Source organism: Pocillopora damicornis, chromosome 5 (genome assembly GCF_964200805.1).
Source record: "Pocillopora damicornis chromosome 5, jaPocDami1.2, whole genome shotgun sequence".
Taxonomy (NCBI): domain Eukaryota; kingdom Metazoa; phylum Cnidaria; class Anthozoa; order Scleractinia; family Pocilloporidae; genus Pocillopora; species Pocillopora damicornis.
This window is the reverse complement of record NC_142674.1, coordinates 22,903,839-22,929,780: the sequence shown is the minus strand read 5'-3', so window position 1 is coordinate 22,929,780 and position 25,942 is coordinate 22,903,839. Positions and strand designations below refer to the sequence as shown.

Here is a 25,942-nt window from a genome sequence, read left to right as displayed (position 1 = left end):
GCTAAATACTTCCTGAATGCACGATTAATCTAAATCTTAGATAGACAACTATTTGGATGTAGAGATGTGTACATGTGTAAACGTGATTCGACTGAAAGTAAGTAATTAGTACAAATATCCAAGTACAAATATAGCAACATCAAGAGTAACGACAGAGCCACGTGAAATAGAAACAAACTTAACATTTCTGGCGTAATCAGGTCCGGCAGTAAAACTCTTAGACAAAAGTAACACGGCAAAAACTAACGAAACGACTTACTTAGTGCAACTAGCAGTGAAAATTATCTAACGAAGACAACGTTTCTACTGGTGAGAAATAAAATGCTACGGGCGTTACATAATTCTTACAAAACCTCACGCAAAAATGCGAACTTCTTGAAAAGAAACATAACATACAACGGTAGTTCAATTGAAAGAAAAACAATATAAAAAAATTTCGCAGTTAAATGACTTTAAATAGAAATGCAAATTCTTGTGGCTACAATCACGAAATGGAAATATTGAGATCAGGTAATTAACGTCATTCGTTAAGATCGAAAAAATACTAGCCAGGAAAAAGCGTGGGGGTTCAACATAAGCAGTATCCCCTTAAAACGAGTTGAAACACGACAAGAGGACAGTGCTGAGTACGACTGTCATCACAAAAACATGGTGTCTTCGTCGTTCCTTCGTGGAGATGGGAATTCGGTCGCTGTAATGCTTTTTTTGATGACGTTTTGTCCGTGTTGCACAGCAGATTTACTAGATCCAAGACTTTTCAGTCAAACACTAACCAAACTAGCCACAGACGGACTTGGCGTCTCTGATTGGCAGGTAAGATCAAGATTCATAGTTTGGATAAACGTGAAGTCCTTCCAATTCCTGTGTGTATCAGAAATATTGGTGTAATATTTTGCACAAGAAAAGATCGTGTAAATGTTTACGTCCTGCAATGCTTTATTGCTCACCAACAAAATTTCGTGTTATTTCTGCTGCTAAATAATTTAACTATTCATTTTAAGAAGTGTTGATACAAATAGATCATAGTTTTCATACAGTTTCATGCTCCCCGATCCAGCTCCAATGAGCTACACATAATTTTTAGAGGTGCAACTAGAGAGGAGTACGTATACAAAACCTACGACCGGTCACCGTTGCCACAGATTTCCTTTGCTCCACTCAATAAACACTGTGCAATCATAAAGGTATCAAACATTGACAGGGAAGCTGTGGCGTCGAGTTCTTGACAGCACTCTGTTCAGTAAACTTGCAGTGTGACACAAGGATTACATGGTTATTTAATATTTTACTGAGTTATCAGTAATCTGAGCCCAATTTTTACATTTAGACAGATAACTAATTTTCAGGCGATATTGTTTTCAAGAATGAAAAGATGACTCTTCTTTAATTTGATCATACAGTCATATTTTTGGTAAAAGGAAAAGCTTTTCCGCATTAACAAAGTACTCAAACTGACATTCAGACAATGAAATATGATTCATTTGTAGGTCGACAAAACAGAAACAATGCTGAACGAAAGTAAAATTACTGTTGAAAAATAAAGATGCATATCACGTGACAACAAATAATGACAATGCAATGTAATAATCGATTCGAAGGAAATTTGATTACATTTTCTTTATCTTAAATACACTCAAGAATTAAAATGAAATAATGAAAAGGGAAAAGCGAACGATGAAACAAAATCCTTAAAATATGATTATGTCTCACAGTAACTATAAGCAAAGAATAAATAATTTTCATCTCCATACCCGTTTAAGTCCTTCTTGCTTAATCCCAGTCTCAAAGTCTCATCTTTTGACTCTGTTTCTTCCTCCAGCCATCTCAATCTCAGTTTAAACGTACCAGTTCAACTGACAGTACACCGGTGACATGAAAAGAGTCGTCACATCAGTTGTTGGCTTCTTTTAAAAATCCTAGTTTATCTCTTCTTTTATCTATTTCGTCTTGTAAATCTTGATTATTTATTATCTAGGAGCATTTTGACAGGTTAAAGTTTACAGAGACAGTCGTGGATGGCAGTCAACTTATCCCCAATCTGGTAGCAAGTGTCTCAAACAAATTCAGAGACAGGTTTCACGTTGTACAAAGGCTTAAAACAGCTGTTGAGTCCTCCTGGCCCACACCTCCCTCATCAATCCCGACAGAATGCTGTCGAGTGTCAAGTTCATCTGAAAATGTAGAATATGACTCCAGATTTCGCAAACGACTCGACATATCAAGTGCGTGCGTAAAAGTATCCCAAAATGCTCCCCCATCACCTAAACATGTCGCCAATTCAGTCGTGGAGGAGATCAAAAGTATTTTGCAAGATAATCCTTTCATCAAGTGGCAATATTTTGCATCAGAAGAAGGCACGTTGGCTAATTACCCTGCATTTGAGGATACGGAAGATTGCAGATCTTATGATCCTCGTTTCAGGCCATTTTACGTGGAAACGGCCACGCCGAAGCCAAAGGATGTTGTTCTTGTTCTCGACACCAGTGGATCGATGAAAGGAAGCCGGCTAAGGATCGCTAAGGAAGCTGCTAAAACTTTTCTGAGTACAACGAATCCCAGGGACAGGGTGAGTATGAAGAAAAGTTTGTTTGTATGAGTGTAAAGCATTCTGCAATCGTTTGATAATCCTATTTCACAACGGAAATAAAAGGAAAAAATGTTTTACACATTATTAGATTCCCTTCTCCTTTAACCCTAATATAATTGAGAAGCGATCTTTCACACAGCATATACTAAAGCGTTGAATAAAGGACTTAAATGAATGATCAATTGATTCGCTTAACTATCGACTGAGTTGTCAACAACTAAAACACGGTGATTTGCAAACGCTATGTTTGCATGTTAGCGAGGTAGCTGACTTAACGATTGACCTAACTACTTACCACCGCCTGACCTCAGGAATCGTTCACTCACTAACTTATAAAATGCTTTGGAGAAAATATTATTTTCCCTTCTTTATCATAGATCGGAATAGTAAGCTTCAGTGATAAAGCAGCCACACCAACAGGGTACAGAGGTGATGGGCGTGACTGCCACAGCGAACGTTTAGCAGATGCCACACCAATCAATGTAAAATACATGGACAGCTATGTTGATTCACTGTCTGCTGGAGGTAAAAATCAACTAGCGTTCTTTTCCATGTCATCAGCAGTCCCTGAATGTGACCTTCATGACATGTTTACTGATTATCAAAACAAAGTCGACAAAATGAGAGTTTTAAGTTTTGTAGGTACAATGTTGAATTATGCCAAATTTAGCTTGATCTGAGTCAATTCAGTAGTTTGCAGCCTTTCTCATCTATGTGTAAAGTCCAAAACAGCTTCTAAGGCTCTTCATGAACTTATGATAACCATAATCCTGTGGGTTTTTTTTGGTTTTTTTAATTCAGGAGAAACTCAATACTCCAAAGCTTTCCGCTCAGCCTTCAATCTGCTGAAAGGTTCCTCTTCTGGAAGAGAAACCTCAAGGACGAAAGTCATAATCTTTCTAACGGATGGTAAACCAACCGACGAACCAACGGAAATCATGCAAACAATACAAACAAAGAACGCAGAGCTTAATAACAAGGTGGTAATAATGACGTACGGGATGGAACAGGACTTACAAATCCTTCAAGATATTGCTAATCAAGATGGTGGACGATATGGAGTATCGCAAACCTCTGACGTTACTGTAAGTACAACCACCGTATTCACGGCCCTGTCAATAGCGCAGGATGAAGAAAAATCCAGGCTACCCATAAAGATCCGAACTTTAAACCTTCCAATTTGGTAATCGAGAGATTTTAGCCGTGGTGACGTTTCACTTTTACTGTCACAGGAGGGCCGACATACCTGACCAGAGCTATGCAGGCCGTCTTGATTTCCATAGCCAGCCCTTTTACAGGAAATCCTCAGCATTCTCATTATTTATCCATCAGTTTAGAAGCTTCTAAGCTAATAGGAAATGTGAAGACATCGCATCCTGTTCAATAACAAGATAAATGAGCTTAGCTTGGGGCAAGGGATCAAAACAGTATTGATTACTCGTACTCAAGAACAACTCTGTAGACATATGGGAGCTTAGTGTATCAGTTGCCCTTTGGAAGACCTCCTTGGTCATTCACAGAGGGCTGAAGTTAAACTTCTCACTACTTTCTTTTTATTATCGGCAGGGAAATTTACTTACGTGGGAAACACAGAAAATTTGCGAAGAGACTTGGCAACGTATTACGATTTCTTCTCTGAAAACTTAGTGCGCGATGCACCAATCATATCCATTCCTTACATTGATGCTTTTGGCACGGGTAAGAGTCCGGTGTAATAGTAGCAGATAAAATAACGAGTTACAGCTGTTTTTGGTATGTTAAACTTGTACAATAATTAATGAAGGGCTATTATTAATTAAATGTGTAATCGTGAGGATACAAGCCGATCAAGAGGTTTGATGTGGTCGACTAGTGCCGCAAAAATGGTCTCGAGATGATTTAGTCAGCCTTTTCTGGTTACGGTTTTTAACCTAGTTCTCTATTTTTTTTAATCACTTGTTTCTTGGACTTGCTCAGCCCTGCTACCCTTTGTTCATTTCGATTCTCCTTCAGCTCAAGAAATCAAAATTCCTCTCTCAAAGCTCACTTGGTGGGAATCATTTTCTGCGAGACAAAATGAACACTAAGATCATTACAGCAAAGTCGTCCAAGACCATGCATGTAGAGGAGTGTGTGGGACTAGTTAACCATTGAACTTGTATATCTATCTCGACAGGTCTGTTAACTTCCATAACACTCCCATGCTATTACCAAGGGAAATTCATCGGTGTTGTTGGTACTGATATTAGCATGGAAGACCTTCTATCGGAAATCACATACTTTCAGAGAGGCCAATCAAGCTACGCTTTCATGGTGGACAGTTCTGGGAGGACCATGATGCACCCTCTTTTACTAGCCCCTTCAGATGCATTCGGTGACCCCATTTTCATGGATATAACAGCTTTAGAACCTGAACCCGAGTTTACCTCAGTGTTTCTATCAATCAAAAGGTAATGGACTCTTCGAAGTAATTGCTAGGGCCAAAGCCCATCGTAGCTTCGCTATGAACGAGAAAGGCAGCTAAGAATAAGGAATTTGTTGTTGTTTTCATTGGGGAAAGGAAAATGGAAACTAGTTTCGATGTATTTCTTCTGAATCAATTCAAAACAACGATAAAAAAAGAGATGTAGATAGAAATACGAGGGATGGTACGGTTTGAGTTGGTTTGAGCTCGGTAAAGAAATAGAGAAAGATGTTTTTTCGTCTTCTCACGAGCGTAGGACAAAGAAAAAATTCTGAGTTCCTTTAGAGAAACCTTCGGATTCTGTGCTCCGATGCTCTAACTACTGAGCTACAGAGACTCTACGGTGAGCGAGGTCTATTATGAAGTTCATATGACACGCGTCCTGACTACTGTTTGGATCAGCAATGTCGAAAGCGTAACGGTTGTAGATATAACTACGAGAGAAGGTAAGTTTTGAGCTCGGTAAAGAAATAGACAAAGATGTTTTTTTTCGGAATCCGCAGGTCTGAAGTTCGATTCCTCATGGGGACTCAGAATTTTTTCTTTGTCCCACGTTCGCGACAAGACAAAAAAATATTTTGCTCTAAATTTGAATTCGATTTCTTTTGTTTTAGAAACAAAGATCTCATATAGTTCAGACGAAACAACCATTAACAAGTTGAACATAAGAAAATTGAATGATTTTATTTTTTCTTTTCCAAGTGGTAAATCTGGACGTAAAACATTTCCATCAAAACGTTTCCTGGCTCGTGGTGGACAAGTGGAGGAAGGAGTAACAGTTGCAACTTATCGGTCGACCTATTCCTGGGAACCAGTTCAGCACACTAATTTTACTGTTACGATTGTGGTTAAAGATGGCGATAAGGATGAAACACAGGACACTCAGACTATTCCTTCCGGTAAACCAAAACATCATTGGAAAAGATGCAAATTATCAGAAAGATATTGACCGACTTTATGTCTCTTCGATAACGACTGACCTTATAGATCCTTAAAATGCAACTTTATTTTGTGATTGAATTCCCTCACGTACATGTTTGTTGTACCTTTAAATGTTGCGCGCTTTTCTACGCAGATTTTGAATTCTTATACCATCGCTTGGACTTGGTGAAGCCGGATTCGCCATGCGTTCACTTTTCAAGATATGCAGCAAAAGGTTTGTAAGCCCCCCGCCCTTCCACATCCATGAACTGTTGTCGTCGTCATTGCTATTTATGCTCAATGATTTTTAAAAGATATCGCAACACTTAACTGTTGCATCATATTATAGAGCAATATCACAACTTTTATTATTGTCACAGATTCAACTTTGGTAAAGTTTAGTGCCGAAGCCTTTACAGATCCATACAAATACCTTGGATTGGATGAGTCAGTATCTAAAGTGAACGCTTACGAAAGATTTATGAAAAGTGCAAGAGCAATCAACCCCGGATTTAAAACTGGCATACGTAGTACAGTCATAGCTACCAAGAAGGTAGAAGATATTTGGTTTCGAGAAAAGACGGAGTACACTAAATATCTTGTCTGGAGATATGTTGGCACAGCCAATGGTGTTTTTAGAATGACACCTGGAACTTTGCTGGCCAAATCTTACGATCCGAGGAAAAGACCATGGTAAGTAGTATATGGTTGTAAAATTTACATTGGGAGTATGTTTCACATTCTTCCATCGTCTTTTAACTTTAAAAAGTGTCTTTGGAGTCAACCAAGATTTGTCTTCCATCCTCTGTGTAGACATCATTAGTTCACAAACAGAAATGTATGATAATCCACCCGAAAGTCCCACATTCCGATCCCATTGGGCGATTAAGCTTTAGTAACCATATGATATGTCATATTATCATTTCATCTTTTGTCATTTTTTAGGTATCACACCGCTCTCAGCAATACGGGGTCAGTTGCCCTCTCCACGCCCTATATAGACGCCTTCGGTGCAGGAGTGGTGATAACTGCAGCCCACACCCTCTACCGCGGTGAGACAAACAGCCAGCATAGTATAAGTGATCAGGTTATTGGAGTCATGGGCGCAGATTTTCCCCTATCATACTTCCAAAAGTAAGCGTATCATAATTTTTAGACCGCACTTCTATTACATAGCTATGATATCTTTGTGTCTATTTTACTTTGTGAAAACAGGTCATTCTATTAGTATTCCAACCATAGATACTTAAAGTACTGAGTTGACTTCCTTTCCGGGCTAATACCGTTTAAACCGAGGTTGTCTTATTCTAGTTTTTGCCTTAATAATAACTAAATACTTTTGTTTCAGACTCCTAACAGATACATACCCAAAGTGTGAGGAGAGCAGCTATGATTGTTTTGTTTTGGACAGAGCTGGATTCCTAATCATGCACAATGATTTCCTACAGCCAGATATAACAGCTAAAACTCTGGAGTATGTTCACATCACAGAAAAAGAACAAGACATCTCCGAATTAAGATCTGATACAAAAAGGTTATCTGGTGAAGAAGGAATGTCGAAATTTGGAGAAAATCGGGTTGCAGAGCTTTTACGAGCTAAAGCTTCCATTTCAAGGAGTGAGTACTCTTGAGAATGGACAACGTTGCAAGAAGTATCAGCTCTTGAAAGTTGGTGGAAGTAATGCTTTTTTGGGTAAGAGAGATGGAAAGAATCTGACAGGTGTTTTACAATAAAAAATACATTCAATTTACACTGAGGACGTCTCTTTTCTCTTTTACATCAACAGGAATCATATCAAGGGATGGCTCGTGTTCATCTAAGACTTGCAGCTGCTCCAGTAACAAAGAATGTTCCAGCGTGAAGGGATTGAGTTGCGAATGCCCTTGTTCCTCACGACTTGAATTCCATTACTGTAGGAGTGAATTTCCTCCCAGCAAGTAAGCTTATCATGTTGTGAAAAGTTGATAGCACCGGGTTTCGTATGTAAGCTTACCAGCTTTATTTTCTTGCAGTATTTCCATTTGTCCCGTGCCAGCGACTGTTGTTCTCTCTGAGCGAGTAAATGATCCTTCAGTAAATGGCTTAGGGAAATGTTTCGACCCACAATGTGACAAGAAGCCTGATTCAAAGTCATGTGACGGAGTCGTGGGCTGCTATTGGTGCGTCAGAGATAAGTTCAATACTCCTCTTTCCAAGAATTACTGCGCAGATATCAATACCTGCTATGGTGGCACACAAGGTAGATCTTAAACTGTTTATTCGAAGACACTTTTTCCTGAAGTGTGCATCAACTGATATATGTTCTTAATTGTTTATTCTGCAGGCACGAGAGCCCCAGGAAGCGGTAATATTCCAACCAACCCCACCAATCCAGAAGATGACGACGATAAGGGTGGTCTCTCGGCAGGTGCCATTGTTGGTATTGTTCTGGGGTCCATCGCTGTCATTATTGTGCTTACTTTCATCTTTGTTAAATGTAACAGAAAATATTTTCCAAAACCGATTACATTCTTAGCCCCGGCTCCAGCGGTGGAACGCAACGCACTGCCGTTTATCACCCGTCCACCAGGATACCCATACAGACCTAAGTTTCATTTTCCTGAGAATAGCGCAAGTGTAAATATACCGCCACCTCCCAGTTATGATCAGATAACGCCATCTTTTCCTAACGCTTCTGCACCACCCTATGGACATTATCATAAGGGTTTACATTAAGTAGAACTTGATAATCCTTTCACTCTACCGGAAGTGGTTCGTAAACGAAAGGATGATCCGGTGACATATATGTAACGGTGCGGCCTCCCCTATTTTTACACAGATCCTGCTATTAATCTAATAAGGTGTTATAAATATTATATCATATGCTTAAATAATTTTAGCCGAGCCTTATCGCATTGAACCTGTTTGAGGCACAAGCTACTACGATTTATAAAATAAACGCTTCGCATTTCTCTTACTGCAAGGTTAATTCTCCATATTTTGTAATTCTGGTCAGAAAAATTTCCCTTTATCAACAGCGTCCATTGACAAAGTCATCTCCAAGAGAGGAGTCATTTACTAAGCAATATAATATCTATGCTATCTCATATTTCAAGGATATCTTGTTTCAAATATGAAAATGAGAGCTAAAAACAACTCCAAGGGACTCTTATAGGTGAGGGAAAAATAGGGAAGTATTTTCTTTTCGTAGCATATTTTCGAAGTGCAAACGAGGCCTGTAAATACAATCAATGTTTAGGATTTAAAATCCAAGCTCTCATCGACTATTAGCATAATAAATAAACTGTGTTGGAAATAGAAAAATTGATATCCCTAGGTGACCAACTTAATGTAAACAACAGATGTAACGGTAGCATTGATCGATAACCAAGAGTAACAATGTCGCTTACTGTAAAGACACAAAGATAAGATAAAAATGCAATCGGTCAATTCTGTTTAGTCTGTACATTCCTAACCCATGTTTCCTTAAATGATATTTGTTGTGAACGACTTTCATTCCTTAAGGTCTAACTTTAGTTCCATATCCTGTCTCGTTTGGAAAAAAATAAAACCAGTTCGAGTTTTCAGTCTAGAATATAGCAGTTACACATGGTGTATCCAAAAAAGATGCCTAACTCGAAATAAGCCAAGCTTTCTTTCTCTATGTTCGCCAGGATCCTTCCAATTGCCCCATGTGATGCTCAAATTAACGGGAAAATAATAAGGGAACTCGATCGATCGATAGATCACGTTTTAGAAGAGCCACGATCATTCAGAGAGCGACGCCTTACAGACGACTTACTCATAACATTTGACCAAAGAGAACGACTTAACTGTATCGGAGAAGCGAAATTTACCAACCTCTGAAGACTTACGACATTTGAGTCTTGCAGTCAGTAACATCACTGCAAACAAAGCATGTTGGAAACGGACTTATAGCACTCGACTGTCATAATCAGGAGAGATTCATTACGCAGTCTTTGTAGCATACAAGTCTCAAAAAACTCTGGGATTAAGGTTTGCAAATTTACTCCGTGTGAGGAAACGTGTTTTGTGATGTCACTGAAAAGGCAATGTCATATGACATTTGAAATCACGAGGAACCTGTTTTTTCTATGGAGAAAAATTTATAAATCAGTTTGATTTATCGTTGCGAGCATGAAAACAATTAAAATAGCATTTACAAATTATGCACATTTAATTAGGTAGCCAAGCCTTAATACGCTTGAGTAAGTGAGCGCAGTGCCGTCAGTTGTCGGACAGGCTCAGAATGAAAAGAAACCAAAGAGATGGGTTAAGATTCTGCGCTACAATAGATAAGCTCACGGTTACGTTTGTTGTACATTCAACCTCGGTTTTCAACCCGTACGAGAGGAGTTTTTTCCGTTTCGCTCCTGTATGAGGGTTTTGTTAGAGAATACCATTACACTAATTTCCTGCTGCGGTTTCAAAACGCCTTAAGAGTGTTCAAAATAGTCGCTCAATTAACATGCCCTTCATAATGCTTCCATTCAGATGCAAATTGCTAACGCATAAATAGTTTCGCAGAATTATTTGCCGAACATTAAAAAGGAACTTCCGTACATGAGGAAGGGAATCTCAAAATGGTTTCTGTCCACAGCGCTCGCGGTCTAATTAGACGTCAAATTGTGCTGATATTCCTTACGTTCTTGTCGTTCTCATCCAAAGCTTATGCAAGTCTTTTAATCGAACCCTCTTTCATAGGACAAAAGCTACAAACCTTTGCGAAGGAGGGCCTCGGTGTTGACGAGACGCAGGTACGTGTAACAAAACATAACTTCGCCGTTGTTAAATCAACGAGTTACGAAAGTGAATACTGATTAATGCAAAAAAAAAAAAACTACTTTCATAATAGATGAAACGGAAAACAGTACGGGATAACAAGAATATCGAGTGAAGCAATATCAGTAAGTGAAAAACCTTTAACCGAGCTGAATTTGGTGAAGCTCTTGTGAGGCTGTGCGTCGAGGAAATGATTCATCTCAAATCCCTTTTTCTTTCGTATCTTACAACCACGAAGTCGTCATGATTTAAAATATTACGCTCGCAAAGCTAGTAAAACTTGACTCGTGCAGATTTTGTGGTAGTCCGTTCATACAGTTCATATTTGTTTATCAATCCGACAGTAAAACAAAGTGAAAAAATACCCAAACGCCAATTTTTCTGTAAAAATAATCACACCGAAAGACCTAATTATGCTAAGTTATGAGATATAGTTAGGAACATCAAGATTTCAGATTGAAACCAGGTCACGAGATCTACAAACGTGCTGTTGATTAAAGCTGCAGTTGATTGATTTCTTCCTTCCTGTTAACTGTTTGCATTCAATCGATGTCTATATTCGATCCAACACTAAAACTTGTCCAACTAAGTACATGGTGCTTTCAGTAAAAGAAATCCACTAAATTTTATGTCTTCAAAGCGAAAGTAAAAAGGCCACATAAAGTTGTGAGTAGTTGTCCACTTTGCATAGTATATTTATCACATTTAAGAGCACCCCGCAGGCAGAATTAATTCTACTCACAATTTAACATAACTTTGAAGATAAATTGATAACCGAGCTCTAACAAATATCTAACTCTGAGAATCAGCTACCTTTTGTGAACGAGTCGACTTTCGAAGCCGAAAACTGATAATATTTACTCTTTCGAAATTATCATGTCATCCTTTAGCAAAGTGTTTGTTTGGCTCATTATGAATACGCCTCTTCATAGCTGTCTGATGTTAACGACTTTTTAATTCACGCGATAGCAAAACAGATAGTGATGAGGCTTTAAAATGTTGACGACTTAAAAAATATGTTGCTCGCGCTTTGCAGAGATTATTCTTGCATTACAGATGTTAAGAAAAAGCAAATTCGAAATCGCCTGAGAAAGCGCCTCAACCGGTGCTCCAAACTGGAAATTATGTATCGCTGGGTAGATTTATTTCCATTCGTCATTTAATTAATTAATACGCAAGTAGAACTTAACGCCATTTCAAGTCATTGATGAATCGCTGAATTAATTCAACTCAACTCTTGCATTAATTTTGTTCCATTATTGCCAAATTCGCAATTATATAGCCAAATGTCAACATCAAATCGTCACGAAATAGCAAATAGTGTGATGAGTTTAATTCACAACCGCGACGAGCGACGATTAGATGCAAAAAAAAACAAAAACAAAAAACATCTTACCACCAGGATGTTTGTACAGGTATTGTATTGTGAATACTGTCATTAAGATGGCAATGCATTTAGGGAAGTATGCAAAGCTCTAAATGCACTTAAACATGACCAAGCTCAAAGAATGACGGGGGTTGAAATGAAAGCCATGCCACAAAATGTTCCTTATACCCTCTTGAAGTGAATGAGAAAATACGACTTCGGCAATAGTGTTAAGGACACTAGCCAGAAGGCTCATTTTTAATGAATTAGTTATTGATGAGTTTAATTATTTCTATCATCCTGGATACGAACCTAGCTACAATGTTAATCCGTTTGTTTACGTTTCTATTTGTTTATGTAATCGGATCTTAGGTTTATTTTTTCAGCATTGGGCGAAAATATATGAATTATTTTCAATTGATTTGAGATTTAAAGGCCAGAATTGTTTCAGATGCCAGTGAACGCCTACCATTTATATAAGAACGATAGGCTGTTAATCAGCCACCAAATTCTTGTATTTTTTGGTACTTTAGCGTAGTTTGTATTAGTTATCATCATTTTAATCTCGTTATCGGCGTTAAGGCCCAGCTTTTTACATGAAATTTTGTTTATGTATTTCGCAACATTTCATCAGATTTAAAGAACTTCGTTGCATTATTGTTTCAGTTTACGACCGATCGTTCGTTCGTTCGATTGATTGATTGATTTATTGCAAGATTAAGATCCGTCAACTTTGGTCTATTTCAATATCGATCTGTAAAATAGCCCCCTAACACCTCGTCAACCGCGTCTTGGAGCGGCTCCGCTTGGAATTAGATTTTTGGTCGCCGCAAGCGCTATGTGTCGCAAATCACCCAAATTGACCTGACTGTGCTTATTAACCAAGACGTTCTGAAGCTCGAAACTTTGCCGAGGAAAAAATATGTCTAACTCTTTTCTTTTGTTTCATAGGAGTATTTTGATAGCCTCAAATACTACGAACGAGAATTGCAAGGAACCAATATCGTTCCTCTGGCAAATGAACTCAGGGATATCTTCAAGACAAGATTTACTATCGCAGAGCGGCTCAAAAAAGCTGTCGAACATGCTTACGGCACGACAGAGGAACCCTTTCCAGAGTGCTGTAAATTCGACAAATCTACACTAAAGTATGATGTGAGGTTCCGCTCTAAAGTAAATCTTAACAGTATGTGTTTGAAGATCGCTGGAACTGCTCCAAAAAATCCAATACATCTAGACAGGACGATTTTGAAAGAAATGAAAGCCATCTCAGATGAATATCCTTCTGTCAAGTGGCAGTATTTTGGATCAGAACAGGGTGTCATGACAAACTTTCCAGCGTATGACGACACCGTAAAGTGTGACGGTTATGACCCTCGCTTCAGACCATTTTATGTGGAGACTGCTACGCCTGAAGCTAAAGATGTGGTGCTTGTGATTGATACAAGCTATTCTATGGTCGGAGACAAACTAGATAAAGCCAAAGAAGCTGCAAAAACCGTGCTGGATACATTGAACCCCAAAGACCAGGTTGCTAAGCTAGTTGCCACTACATTGTTCTTGAAAGGCTGGGTTTAGGGTTAGGCTCATCCATAGAGAGAGTTTTTTTATTTATTTCCCCACTTACGGTGAGCAGGTAATCCTCTCAAGGCCAGAATAACAATGATGGAGACAGTTGTGAAATAGTGGTTGTTTTTCGAGAGGTGAGGGTACCACGTGACCAAACAGTGAAAACTGCTACAGTAAACAACTCGCTCTTGCAATACCTCCAAATGTAAGAAACATGAAGTACTTTGTGACAAATCTGGCAGCCTCCAATGGTAAGAATTTTTGTCGATTGACTAAGAACTTATTTACCAGCCTTTAAGGCTAAAGAACGAAAGATAAAAAGTCATTTGGAACTATTTTCTGGGAAACTAGACGATAGAGTTCTGGGTTCTTGCGTACATGCAGTCATCAAAGGACAAAGCTCAAAACTTAAAACGTTTTTCACTCTGTGAGTTCACTTCTCAGGTCTCGGAGTTCAAAAGATAATGGTTTAGAATCTTCAAAAAGCCCTCGCATCACTTCTTTGACTCACTCTCTCACGGACGTTTTACATAATCAGTCTTCAATCGTACTTTTGTTGCTTTCCAGGGTATACGAAGTTTAAACCAGCCTTTGAGAAAGCGTTCGACCTACTGCAAGGATCAGTAGCCAGAGGCTCGGGAAAAAAAAGGAAAAGGGTCATCATATTTCTCACAGATGGAGCTCCAACGGACGAAACCGAAATCAAAGATTCATTTGTCACAATAAGAGACAGGAATGTGGAGCTTAACAACTCCGTCATCATTCTAACATATGGATTCAATAAAAACCAAGAAGACATTCTGATCCACATTGCCAACCAAAACGGGACAAAATATGGTGTTGCGGCAAATACATCTGTTGGAGACGTAGCGGTAATAAAAAAAAACTACATTTCTAGTATTTAATAATACATTTAGTGAAGTTTACTCTTGTCAGATCCGTACCAAAGGGAATGCAATAAACAGGTGCGCAATATGAAGATCTCAAGAGCGAGAGAGTTTAGGCCAAAATTTCTTCAGCCTCTCTGTGTGCTGTGTAATCATTTAATCACGTTAATGTATTTAAATAACAGTCTCGTTTACTTTCCCCTTAGCGTGGAAGTTACACCTACATAGAAGACATCAGAACGCTGAGAAGTAAAATGGCTACTTATTATGACTTGTTTGCTGAACAGTTTAGTCAACCAATTGTCTCTGTTCCGTATGTTGATGCTTGGGGAACAGGTTAGGCATAGTAATAGGCCTTAGAATTGGTAATGGTGAACAATAGATTTAGAGATTTGAATGTTTTTCATGGCTCACAATACTACAAAGCCTTTCTTGTTATCTCTAGTTCAAATGGTAGGTCTGTGTTCTGAATCCTTCGCGGTGGAGGAAGAGACAGAAGGCTGGCTCCATTACTTAATAAACTTCTATATTGAGACAATAGCATGTAGATCTTTCGGAAAGTTAAACTGAGAAAATACGAACATGTTTAGTTGGTTCGGTCCCCAAAGCTGAAAACAAGATGTAATTTGAACTACTCTAAATATTCCTCATTCGCGTGTTAATTTCTTACCCAAGTTTTTCTTAGTCGTCTTTTATGGTTTAGTTGTTATCGTTGCATTGTTTGCACTAAGTACCTTCCTTTTCATCTGCTGCATTATGATACTTTAACTGTTATCGTCCTTCCTGTTTGTTGTTATTGTTTTCATCGTCTTCATCTGCCTTCCTTCGCTGAAATTACAGGTCAGGAAAAGAAAAGATGAGTGTGACCAGATGCATTAATCTTCCTTGCAAATATCACCCATTCTGAGTTACAAATTTTCATGGAGTTATTCGGAATTGCATTATTTTAGCTTCATCATGCTCTACTTGGTCGATTTGAATTCTTCTTCGTTTAATATCGTTTCCTTACGGTTTGACACCACACACTCTCCATTAATGTATTTATTTATCAACTGATGATAATTATTCTCCAGGACTTCTGGTATCTATCACCATAGCTTGCTATAACCATGGAAAGTTCATAGGTGTTGCTGGAACTGACATTAACATTGAAGACCTAATGCCTGACTTCACCAAATATTTCAAGCAAGGAAGAACCACTTATACTTTTATGATCACTAAATCTGGAAGGACCCTGATCCATCCACTCCTCCCAGCACCAGCTGACGCTTATGGGCATCCTATTTATATGGACATAAGGAACCTTGAGCGACCAGAGGCAGACTTCAAGGAAGTCTTTGAATCAATGACAAAGTATGTTGTTCATAGCTTTGCCTGGCACCGAGGTCTTTGAGCACCATTTATAATATTTCAACAAGAATAGATTTCGTAATCAAATATGACAATTATATCAATGCTGCATGAAGCAAATGTAAAGCAGTTTACGTTTCTATCCCTTTGGAAACTATGGAGTTTAATAAGTGCCATATAAATTCATATGCTTAGATTGATTCAGTACATTAACTTACGAATTAACACTAATAAATCGATACCTACAAATAATTATTATAAACATAACAGAAAAATTAGCAAATAGGCTGCAGACGTAACTTTTGAGAAAGAGCTCTTTCCTTCGTTCTAATGAGGGCTTTCGCTCGGTACATCATTTACGAAAAAGTTGTGCACTCAAGGGGGAGTCGCTGAAGCTCGAGATAACTGGACGTGAGTACAAACTCCTATATTCGCCCAATATCCTATAAATTACGTTTAAATTCCTGGTGTAAACTGATATTCAAAATCATTACTCCGAAGGTTTCATTACTTTACCAGCGGCACAAAAGGGTCTAAATCATTCAAAGCCACTCGCTATTTACCAAAAGGAGGTGTTACTTTAGATGGAGTCACTGAGACGTCTATTGATTCAACTTACCACTGGTATCCTGTGTTAGAGACGGAATTTTCTGTTTGTGTTGTTATACCTCCCTCTTTAAAGAATGATGTGTTAAGACCTCTGCAGATCCCACATGGTATGGATGTTGTGAATGTTTTGTTGTTAAATAAACAAAATTCTACACACTGTTAACTACGAATTTTTATTCTCAATTGCGTGTTTCCGACTGTGTCTGCCTGTTGGTCATGAGTTATTCTGTCTTTCTGTCTGTTTGTTTCTTGGTGCCTATATTACTACCTGTCTGTCTGTTAGTTTTTCCGCTAGCCTATTGGACTCTCTGTCCGAATAAGTTACTGACTAACTTTATTGTCGGTCAATAATCAAAGTCTGAGTGGTCTTTATTGATACATTTATAGTAAAGAACAGATCCAAACAGATTTATTCTGTTTTTTCCATTAGGCTACACATTCACGTATCACAGAATAGACCTGTTACCGCCGAAGAAACTTTGCTCATATTTCGGTAATACGACAGCTAAAGGTAAATATCCAAACAGCTGGTGGGCCTGGTAAAGATTCAAATCCTGGCTAATTCTATCCAACTGATTTGCTCTTTTCTTCAGACACCACCGTTGTGAAATTTGCCCCCGATGCCTTCTTAGACCCGTACACGTATATAGGATCACAGGAGACCAATGTAACTGTTCTGTCACTTGGCAACTATATGACGAAACGACCTGGTAGCGAGTCATACTCCAAACTAAGAAGTGGTATACGAGACTCGGTGACTGCTACTTGGAAACTGGATGATATTTGGTTGCACAGTAAAACAAACTTCACACAGTACGTGATCTGGAGGTACATAGGTACAGCTAACGGTGTATTCAGACAAACCCCTGGTGGAGCCTTGCCAAAAAATTACGATCCAAGAAAGAGACCATGGTATGTGGCATTATTTTTTGAATTTTCAATCGGTTAATCATTTTTCGCTCTATTTATGAAGTTTGATCCTTCTTACTCAAAGAATGTCAATAGGAAGCATATCAACATTTTTTCGGTGAGGTCGAATCCATGTCTGGTTCGGGTAAAATACGCTCATTCCTTTTACAGAGACATATCTGCTAAAGGTTGTGTTCTAACTGAAGAGATTTTTGTGTCTATAACAGGTATAACACAGCCTTACTTCATCACGGATTACTCACGCTTACAACACCGTATTTGGATGTGGGAGGGGCTGGAGAGGTAATAACTGCAGCCCGTGCCTTATTTCACGGTGAATCAAATCACTTGTATCGGGCTTATGATGAAGCACTTGGTGTATTGGGGGCAGATTTTCCATTGAGGTATTTTTACAGGTAAGCTTACTGCAGGTAGATAAAGGGAGTAAGTTTCTGAAGAAACTGTGGTGCTGCGTCTGTGGAAGAGTATAGCAGGTAATTTAGTATTACAACTGAGTTGAAAACGTAAATTAACCACCGTAAAGAGTAAAAAAGTTGACATTTCGAGCATTAACCCTTCGTCAGAGCGCTGACGAAGGGCTAACGCTCGAAACGTCAGCTTTTTTACTCTTTATGATGGTCAATTTACGTTTTAAACTCAGTTGTTAACACTAAATTGCTTACTGCAGGTATTCCTGTATTATAATAAATACAGCGCTTTTGATCTCTGAAGTAACTGAGTCAAATAGTTAGGATGATCCTAAAAGGGCGAAAATGACTGATATTTCGACCATTTGGGCGGATATTATATCGTCACATTTAAAAGAAGATTTATTTGCAGTCGAATTTTTTAAAGTCTGGTCCACAACAACGGATAGCTTGGTTTTTTCCAATTTTATTAACTTTTTAAATAGATTTATATAACACAACTTATCTAGCAGTTGCGTTCCATCTGCAAAGCTAGCCCAGTTGTTGTTGACATCAGTTAGGTGAAGATGGTCTTCGTTAGGAAACATTCAATTAAATTTCGAAACCAAAACACCCCACCCAAACAAACGAGGCGGAACAGGAAAGATATCAAGTTCTCTCGATTTTTAAAGTAGACAAAGGCGGATCTGCAAAAATTTGTGATGTTTTTAAAATGTTGTTCTTAACCAAAAGTTAACGACAGTTTTCACGTCTATTCGAATCCAAAAGGCTGCTTACTGATGCTTACCCCAAATGCAGAGAAACTGAAGACTACTCGTACTTTATAATAAACGACGCTGGTTTCTTGGTCATGCACGAGGACTTTATGGTCCCCTCGGCCTCAGAAGAAGGTGGAGTCGAGAATGTGCATATAACCGAAAAAGAGAAACATATAGCACTACACATGTTCCAAAACGGATACTTGAAGAAAAAGGAATGTCGCAAACTGGAAGACTTACAGATGCAAACATTTTATGAAGTCACTTTACCAGATGGCGGGGTCGATGCGCTCGACAATGTTGGGGGCTGTAACCGATACCAACTCGGAAAAATTGGAGGAACAAACGTGTATTTAGGTTTGTGGATAGATAAACTATTTGAAAAAGAACTCTAATCTTCTCCAAGTTTACAAATACTTTTTCTTAAATCATGAATTGAATGTAAATAAGCCACTACCCTATAGGCTGGGTGGTAGTTGAAATTGGTGCTGAGAACTTTCCTAAAATAAGCTGAGATTTGGAAAGTGTCAGGCTCATTTGGTTTTGGGGTAAAACCTTTTCAATTTTTGACACATGAGAACTACCATTTTCTGAAATACTTCACAAATCCTTTTTTCTACATCACCATTTTAAAAGTTTTGAATTCCTGGTCATTACTTAAGTCACATGTATATTTGAATTTTACCCTTACATTGACGCGGGAACAACTGAGCCTACGCGCCTGTTTTTTTCTCGCTGCCAATGATACAGATTAAACAGAAACAATAGTTTTGTGCTACATTTTTCGCAGGAATTTCTGTCAAAGACTCGATCTGTTCTTCACAAGCCGAATGCACCTGTTCCTCGGGCAAACAGTGTCTAAACCCATCCTCCTGTGAATGTCCATGTCACTCCAAGCTTGCTTTCCGGTATTGTCTTGGAGAGTTTCCCAATAGCAGGTTGGAGTTATTTAAATACCTATTTTTTCGTGATTTGATCCACCCTCTATCTAAATCGAGCGTAATTCTTCACGTTAGTTATGATCTATCAAATATTTTTGTCGCGCGCGACTGATCTAAGCGTATCACGTGACCGAATATTCCCTAGTTGTCACCCGTGTGATGATCACCAATTTTCAAACCCTACGCCCACTATGATATCTTCGTTTAAAATCTATTCCAAAGAGAGAGAAGGTTTTATGGTTGTTACTGAAGAAGAAGACGCACCCCCCAAGCAGCAAACAGTTAGTCTTTCGCACACATTTCTTTCATTTTTACGTGCGTGGCAAAGTATTTGAAGGATAATAAACACAATAACCTCTATTTTATGCCAAAATATGCTCATATATTTTTCCATGGATGTTATCTGTTCATCGAAGCTCACAGTTTTGCTCAAGCTTCGGTTTTGGAAAACTGCTCGTAACTTGGAAACGATAACGACCGCTGTAGAAACCAATCCCCCGCCTAGCCTTAATCCGCGCGGCCATCCATACCAGTTTGACTTTCTCGCGGACCATGAAAATAAAAAAGTGTGATCTCGAGTTCTAATGCAATCGCGAGTATGTTCTTATGCCAGCCGTATTTCAAAATCGTCCGGTAAATTTCCCTTTCATCGAGTTTCCGTTACTTCATATGTTATTTCCATCTTGTAATTAGTTCTACCGTTCATAATTTATTATGTTCGTAATACTTTATTCAGAAAACGCTGGCAATGGCGTGTAAATAGAAGGGTTCGGTCGAGTTGAAGGGAAATTTGATTCCTCTTCAATTTATTTCTGATGCGTTGGTTATGACCGCGGATAAATATCCTACATATAGTTCAAAATGACTAAAATGAAACACGCATGATTCCATGTAACTCTGAGTTTCGTGCTTACGCACTCGTCATACAGATTTAATTTCAATTTTAGTCATTTTAAACCGTATTTCGCTCTACACTCATGTGTATTGAGCACTTTCCAACAGCATTTGCTACTATTTCCCTCAATTATCCTACATATATATATTTTCGAGCCAAATAGAGGCTATTGTTTATTTGTTTTGCCATGTAATAGAGGCTATTGTTTATTTGTTTTGCCATGTACTTTCAGTCTTCCCATTTGCCCAGCACTGGGACCAAGACAAGCAGATTTTGATTCATTTTCTACTCTTAAGAGTGAAAAATGTCTTGAAAAATGCTTTGATCCTCATTGTGGAGAGAAGGATGAGCAAAGAACATGTGATAGACTGGTAAGCTGTTATTGGTGCAAGAAAGACAAAGACGGTATATCGTTGTCAAAACCTTACTGCGGCACCTCAGAAAAATGTTTCAGAGGAACAGAAAATCCGGCTTATAGAGGTAAAAAGCTTTTTATTGTTATCCATTGTCGGTAGCCCGTATGATTCGATTACGTAATTAAAAACAAAAAGAATTTCCCCTTGCGGCCCGACCACACCTTCCCGCTGATAATTGCTGAATTACCAAACAAGTCGCCTCTTTTAATTAATTTCTTTTAATGTAAGTTTCAAATAAGATCCACTCATCGCGATCGCTCAGAGCATGTTCGAATAAATTTTAAATTAGAGTGTAATGGAAACGTATACCCAGTCGAAGCGATTATGGCAGGTAAATCTCTCACTTGTTAGCAATGATTAAATGGCAAAGGTCCTTAACAACTATTATTTCTCGACTTCCGATACCTTGTGGATGAACGTCGTGTTAACCAATATCAGTTGTTAAGCTGCTAATAAAGATCAGGGTAATGTACTTGGTTGACTGAGACGACTAATCATAGTCTTAGCATTTTCTATACAACCTTATAATAAAGATTTGATAATTTTCTCATTAATTCGACAGATGATGAGCAAAATGACAAAATTTGCCAACTCCCAACAACTCGTGGATCTAAAGGTTTATCGGTGGCTGCCTTTGTTGGAATTTCCATAGGATGTGTATTTGCACTTTTGGTTCTGATTTAAATTAGATTTCTGAGTTTAAAGTTACACTTTCACTGCCTACTGAAGCTTCTGGACCGGCCGAAACGCTGTCACTTCGCGCCCATCTTGGTCAGCTAGCGACGCTAACGTTCGAGTGTCTAAAACAGTTCCACTGAGCGAGACGCAGTATGAGGCCATGGACTTTTCTTTGTGGCGCAGCATTGGCAAGGAATTTCTGATCAAGAGCAACATCAACAACTGGATTGCATGCAAGGAAGGTTCTGGTAGCATAGTGACACAGAAGAAGGGGTCACTTTCTTGTAAACTGGTGAAGCAGGTTTCCAATCAGTGCACTGGAACGGTACCAAAATCTATGAGTCTTCCCAGTCGCGGACCTCTCCTCACTGCTGGAAGTACTTATTACTACTTTGATGGAGACACAAGGATGAACTCACCAACTCATGATCCCTGTGGTACAAATCGACCAAACCAGTTGAGAAACGTGCAAAACCCACATGGAAACATTTTTGTGCGCTGATAACTTCACGTGAATCGTCTTAAGTTTTATTCTGTAAGCGGCTCAGAATTAAAGATGGGATCTTGGGATATCAATGCCTGACTTTTCGAGAGCTGTAATTGTTTAGAAAAAAGTTGTAACCTTCACGCTCTCTAGCTGAGCATCTACCCGTGTTTTCAATTTCAGCTCATAACGAGACAACCCTCGTAATGTGTTAATATTCTGTCCTAAACCACTCTCAAATAAAAATTTGGTCTTCGCCTCTCTTCACTACTCCCCCTCTTCCAGCAAGAAATTACGGCCCTCCCAAAAATGTATAAGGATCGTGAAGCTAACTCTACACCGCCATTTCGCTCCATCGTATCTTCTATAGGAACATACAATTACAACCTGGCATCTCACCTCATATTCCAACTGATTACTGTGCTACTGACACTTTTACTTTTGTTCAGGACATCCAATCTTTATCTATATCTCGTAAGTTTATGGTCTCTTTTGATGTTGAAAGTCTCTTTACTAACATACCTCTTGAGGAGTGTATTGACTTAGCGGTCAATTGCATTTCCGAGGGTAATCCCGACATGAAGTTAAACAAATCTGAACTTAGAAGTCTCTTCATTGGAGTTACCGCCCAGACTCATTTCATATTTAACGGTTCTTTTTTATGATCAAATAAATGGCGTAGCCATGGGGTCTCCCCTTTCTCCTGTCTTAGCCAATCTTTTTATGGGACATCACGAAAAACTTTGGTTGGAAAATTTTCATGGCTCCATAATTTTATTTTATCGCCGGTATGTTGATGATACTTTTTGCTTATTTAACTCAGATCGAGATGCCACTATATTTTTCGACTATATCAACTCTAGGCACCCTAACATCAAGTTCACTATGGAGAGGCAGGTTAATTATATTACAAATTACCCTTTTTTGATGTCCTGATTGACAACCATGACCCCAGTTCCTCTCTAACTAGGATTTACCGCAAGAAAACTTTCACTGGGTCACTAACTAATTATTTCAGCTTCACCTCGTACTCTTACAAAGTGGGTCTCATTAAGACACTCGTTGATAGGACCTACAAGATTAATAACACCTGGCTAGGGTTTCACGAGGACATTAACAATCTTACTGATATTCTAACAGAGAATATTTTCCTTGCTCATTTAATCGAGATTATAAACCGTTACATCACTGGGACCCAAAACAATCATCATCCCCGGGATTCCCTTCCTACCATTTCACCTACGTTCTACTTTAAGCTACCCTACATAGACCACTTCTCTGCTATCACTCAAAAAAGATCTGCCATTTTATCAAGCGCTATTGCAATGACTTGGATATCAAACTGGTTTTCTCTTCCTTCAAAATCGGTAACTTGTTTGGTGTGAAAGACCCTGTCCCTAACGGGCTCCGTTCACGTGTAGTTTATAAGTTTGTATGCGCTGGCTGTAATGCCTGTTACGTCGGTGAAACCTCTGCCGGTATTTTTCCACACGTGTTAGAGAGCACTAAGTCAGTGACAGGGCCTCTCATTTTCAGGCATCTGAAAGATTCTCCACATTGCCGCGCTTTGTGTTCTACCGATAACTTCCATATTTTAGATCACGCCTCCACCAGCTTTCAGCTTATGATAAAAGAGACTATTCATATTCAAAGAGAACAACCCTCTTTGAATCAGCAATTACACCATGTAAATCTAAAAGTATCTTTTTAATTCTCACACTTTCATGCTTTACCTCTTTTCTTGTTGTCACTATTTATCTTAATTAGCATTTTTCCACTTACTATAGAATTCAACTTTCAACGCTATGTACATGTTTTACAGAGTCAAAAGTTTTGTCGCTTTCTTTAAAATGCAGTTATCTTCTAAATTAAAAAATAATAATTATAACTCAACAGCTCAAACATTTTCTGTGAAGTCTAGAAATTAAGAGGATTCTTAAAAGTAATTTCCATCAGAAATGGAGTTTAGTTAAATTGTTTCCCAAAGATATGATTGTTTTCACTTTTCTTCAAAAAATGGGAGCTTTGATTCTCCAACATTTTCCTTCGTGATACATAAGCACCAAAAAAGGGAGGGGGGGAGGCGAGCTGTAGTACAACACTTTAGAAGACAAACACTTTTTGTTGGGGGGGGGGAGGCATTGCCCCCTACATTTCGGTAGTAAAAGTTTTCTCCTCTGAGAGTATATCACGCGCCATCCTTTACCACATAAGCCAAACTCTGACGTCATCAATGGTTATCTCGTGACGTCACTAGATGTCGTGGAGGAAGGGGAGAAAACGCCAGGATACTTAATGGGAATGTCTAAATAGGTACTATAATTATATCTTTTCTCTTGTACATCCTCCCCTCTCTCCCAAAAAAAAGCCACCCAATTAACTTCTTATTAGTTGTGTAACCTCTAAATCCTAAACTCATAGCTTGCCGAAATGGCTCTGGATCTCTCTGAGAAGCGAAACAACTTCGTACTCTATGGTGGGACATTCATAGGTAGGATGTTTCAGTCTGTTGTAAAAGTTTATTGTGACATCCAGCTGTAACTTATGAGTTAGGACCGTTTTGGTTCCTTTCATGTTGTCGAAGTGTATCAACGCTCAGAGAAAACAAAACAAAGGAAACTTTATTTTTTTAGCAGATCCTGGCCCCTGTTTCTGAATGTTTCTGTCCTTTTAGCTTGGCTTTTTTTCGAAACGGAACCTTCCGCATAGGGGTTTAATTAACAATAATTAAGTGGCGATCTCTGTAAGAGCGGTCCAGGGTATTTCGCATCGGAAAAAAGTTTTCCCTCAAACTTTGCCCAATTAACTATCTTTGGTTGCACGTAAATAAAACCACATTAGTTTCTGGAAATACGTTAAAATAAAATTTTTAGAGCTCTCAAAAGTCAAAGCTGCTAAAGGCCCTTTTTTGACCTCTTGCGACATCGAAAATTTCAAAAGTTGAATACCCTGGTTCTCGTATCACACCGCATGCAGCAAAAAATCTTTTGTATTTTTAAACTGTGTGATATGTTAGGTGAATAAAAAGTATTTCAATTTGATATTTGTTTATTCAGGGGTTCGTCATAATTTATTTAAAAACACTCGTTAGACAGCTTTCTGAAATTGGTCAAAAGTACTCTTTCCTTCTTGGTTGATATTGCTCGAGTCCAGACCAGACCATTGAAAACTCCGCTTGATTTCTTCTAATAAGATGTTTGGCTGCATAAAAATATAAAAACATCTAGCACTTATTAATTTTGTTCGCTGCGGTGACTTCAGACTTTCAATAAATCTTAGATTTTAACCACTTTAAGTTGAAAAGATAGTAGGACAGAGCTTTAAGACTACGCCAATTGATACTCTAAACATTTCAAAAGGCCAGAATTTGACAAATTTCACCTTCTCGTGACGAAAGACGTCAACAACAATGCATCGACTATCATAATTTGATTAGCGCTCGCTTAACATTTTAATGGCAAACTCTTTCTTAAAAATTTGGCTTCTGCTATTTCATGCATATTTGAGTTCTGACAGGTTACGCTATTGAAATCTGTATGAACATTTCAGAGCCAAACTACAGGATTCTATTTGGTGTAACCGGCGATAACAGCACACACTGAAATAAACCTTGACCAGTGACCCTGTCACGTAATTCCATCCTATAATTATCCTGAATTGCTTCTCCTTTCTAAATAAAGGAGCGATAGATCAGCGATTTAGATCAGAATTCTAGTCGGCGGGAATAAGAGAAAGTTTGTCTGCACACCTGTCTTTAAGACAGTTCTATTCAGAACTTAAGCATAGATCCAATTCAAGTCTTAAATGCATATATTGATAGCCTCGCCGATGTTGCACATAAGCCCAGGATTACACATTTGGAATCTCAAGTAGATTGTTTGGAAAAATGCTCCTTTCCCAAAAAAATCTGAGTTTGTT

The 25,942-nt window shown here is 38.5% G+C and overlaps 4 pseudogenes across 3 annotated transcripts; all 4 read left to right on the top strand.

The window, feature by feature from the left end:
• LOC113684857 (VWFA and cache domain-containing protein 1-like) lies at positions 1–9,374 on the top strand (annotated as a pseudogene). Its single transcript, XR_016186575.1, has 14 exons — positions 1–813; positions 1,976–2,566; positions 2,965–3,112; positions 3,389–3,676; positions 4,154–4,285; positions 4,743–5,016; positions 5,733–5,929; positions 6,106–6,186; positions 6,332–6,644; positions 6,897–7,085; positions 7,300–7,644; positions 7,739–7,889; positions 7,965–8,191; positions 8,276–9,374. The product of XR_016186575.1 is annotated as a VWFA and cache domain-containing protein 1-like (transcript).
• A 1,085-nt stretch (positions 9,375–10,459) lies between these two features.
• Positions 10,460–22,291, top strand: LOC149046019 (VWFA and cache domain-containing protein 1-like; annotated as a pseudogene). The gene is made up of 14 exons (XR_016186574.1): positions 10,460–10,709; positions 13,052–13,656; positions 13,802–13,920; positions 14,237–14,541; positions 14,763–14,892; positions 15,630–15,909; positions 16,426–16,622; positions 16,946–17,026; positions 17,109–17,427; positions 17,652–17,840; positions 18,621–18,967; positions 19,401–19,548; positions 20,679–20,926; positions 21,425–22,291. The product of XR_016186574.1 is annotated as a VWFA and cache domain-containing protein 1-like (transcript).
• LOC149046020 (uncharacterized) lies at positions 21,569–22,115 on the top strand (annotated as a pseudogene). Its single transcript, XR_016186492.1, has one exon. The product of XR_016186492.1 is annotated as an uncharacterized LOC149046020 (transcript).
• A 127-nt stretch (positions 22,292–22,418) lies between the features above and the next one.
• On the top strand, positions 22,419–23,736 carry LOC149046018 (uncharacterized; annotated as a pseudogene).
• Positions 23,737–25,942: the final 2,206 nt, after the last annotated feature.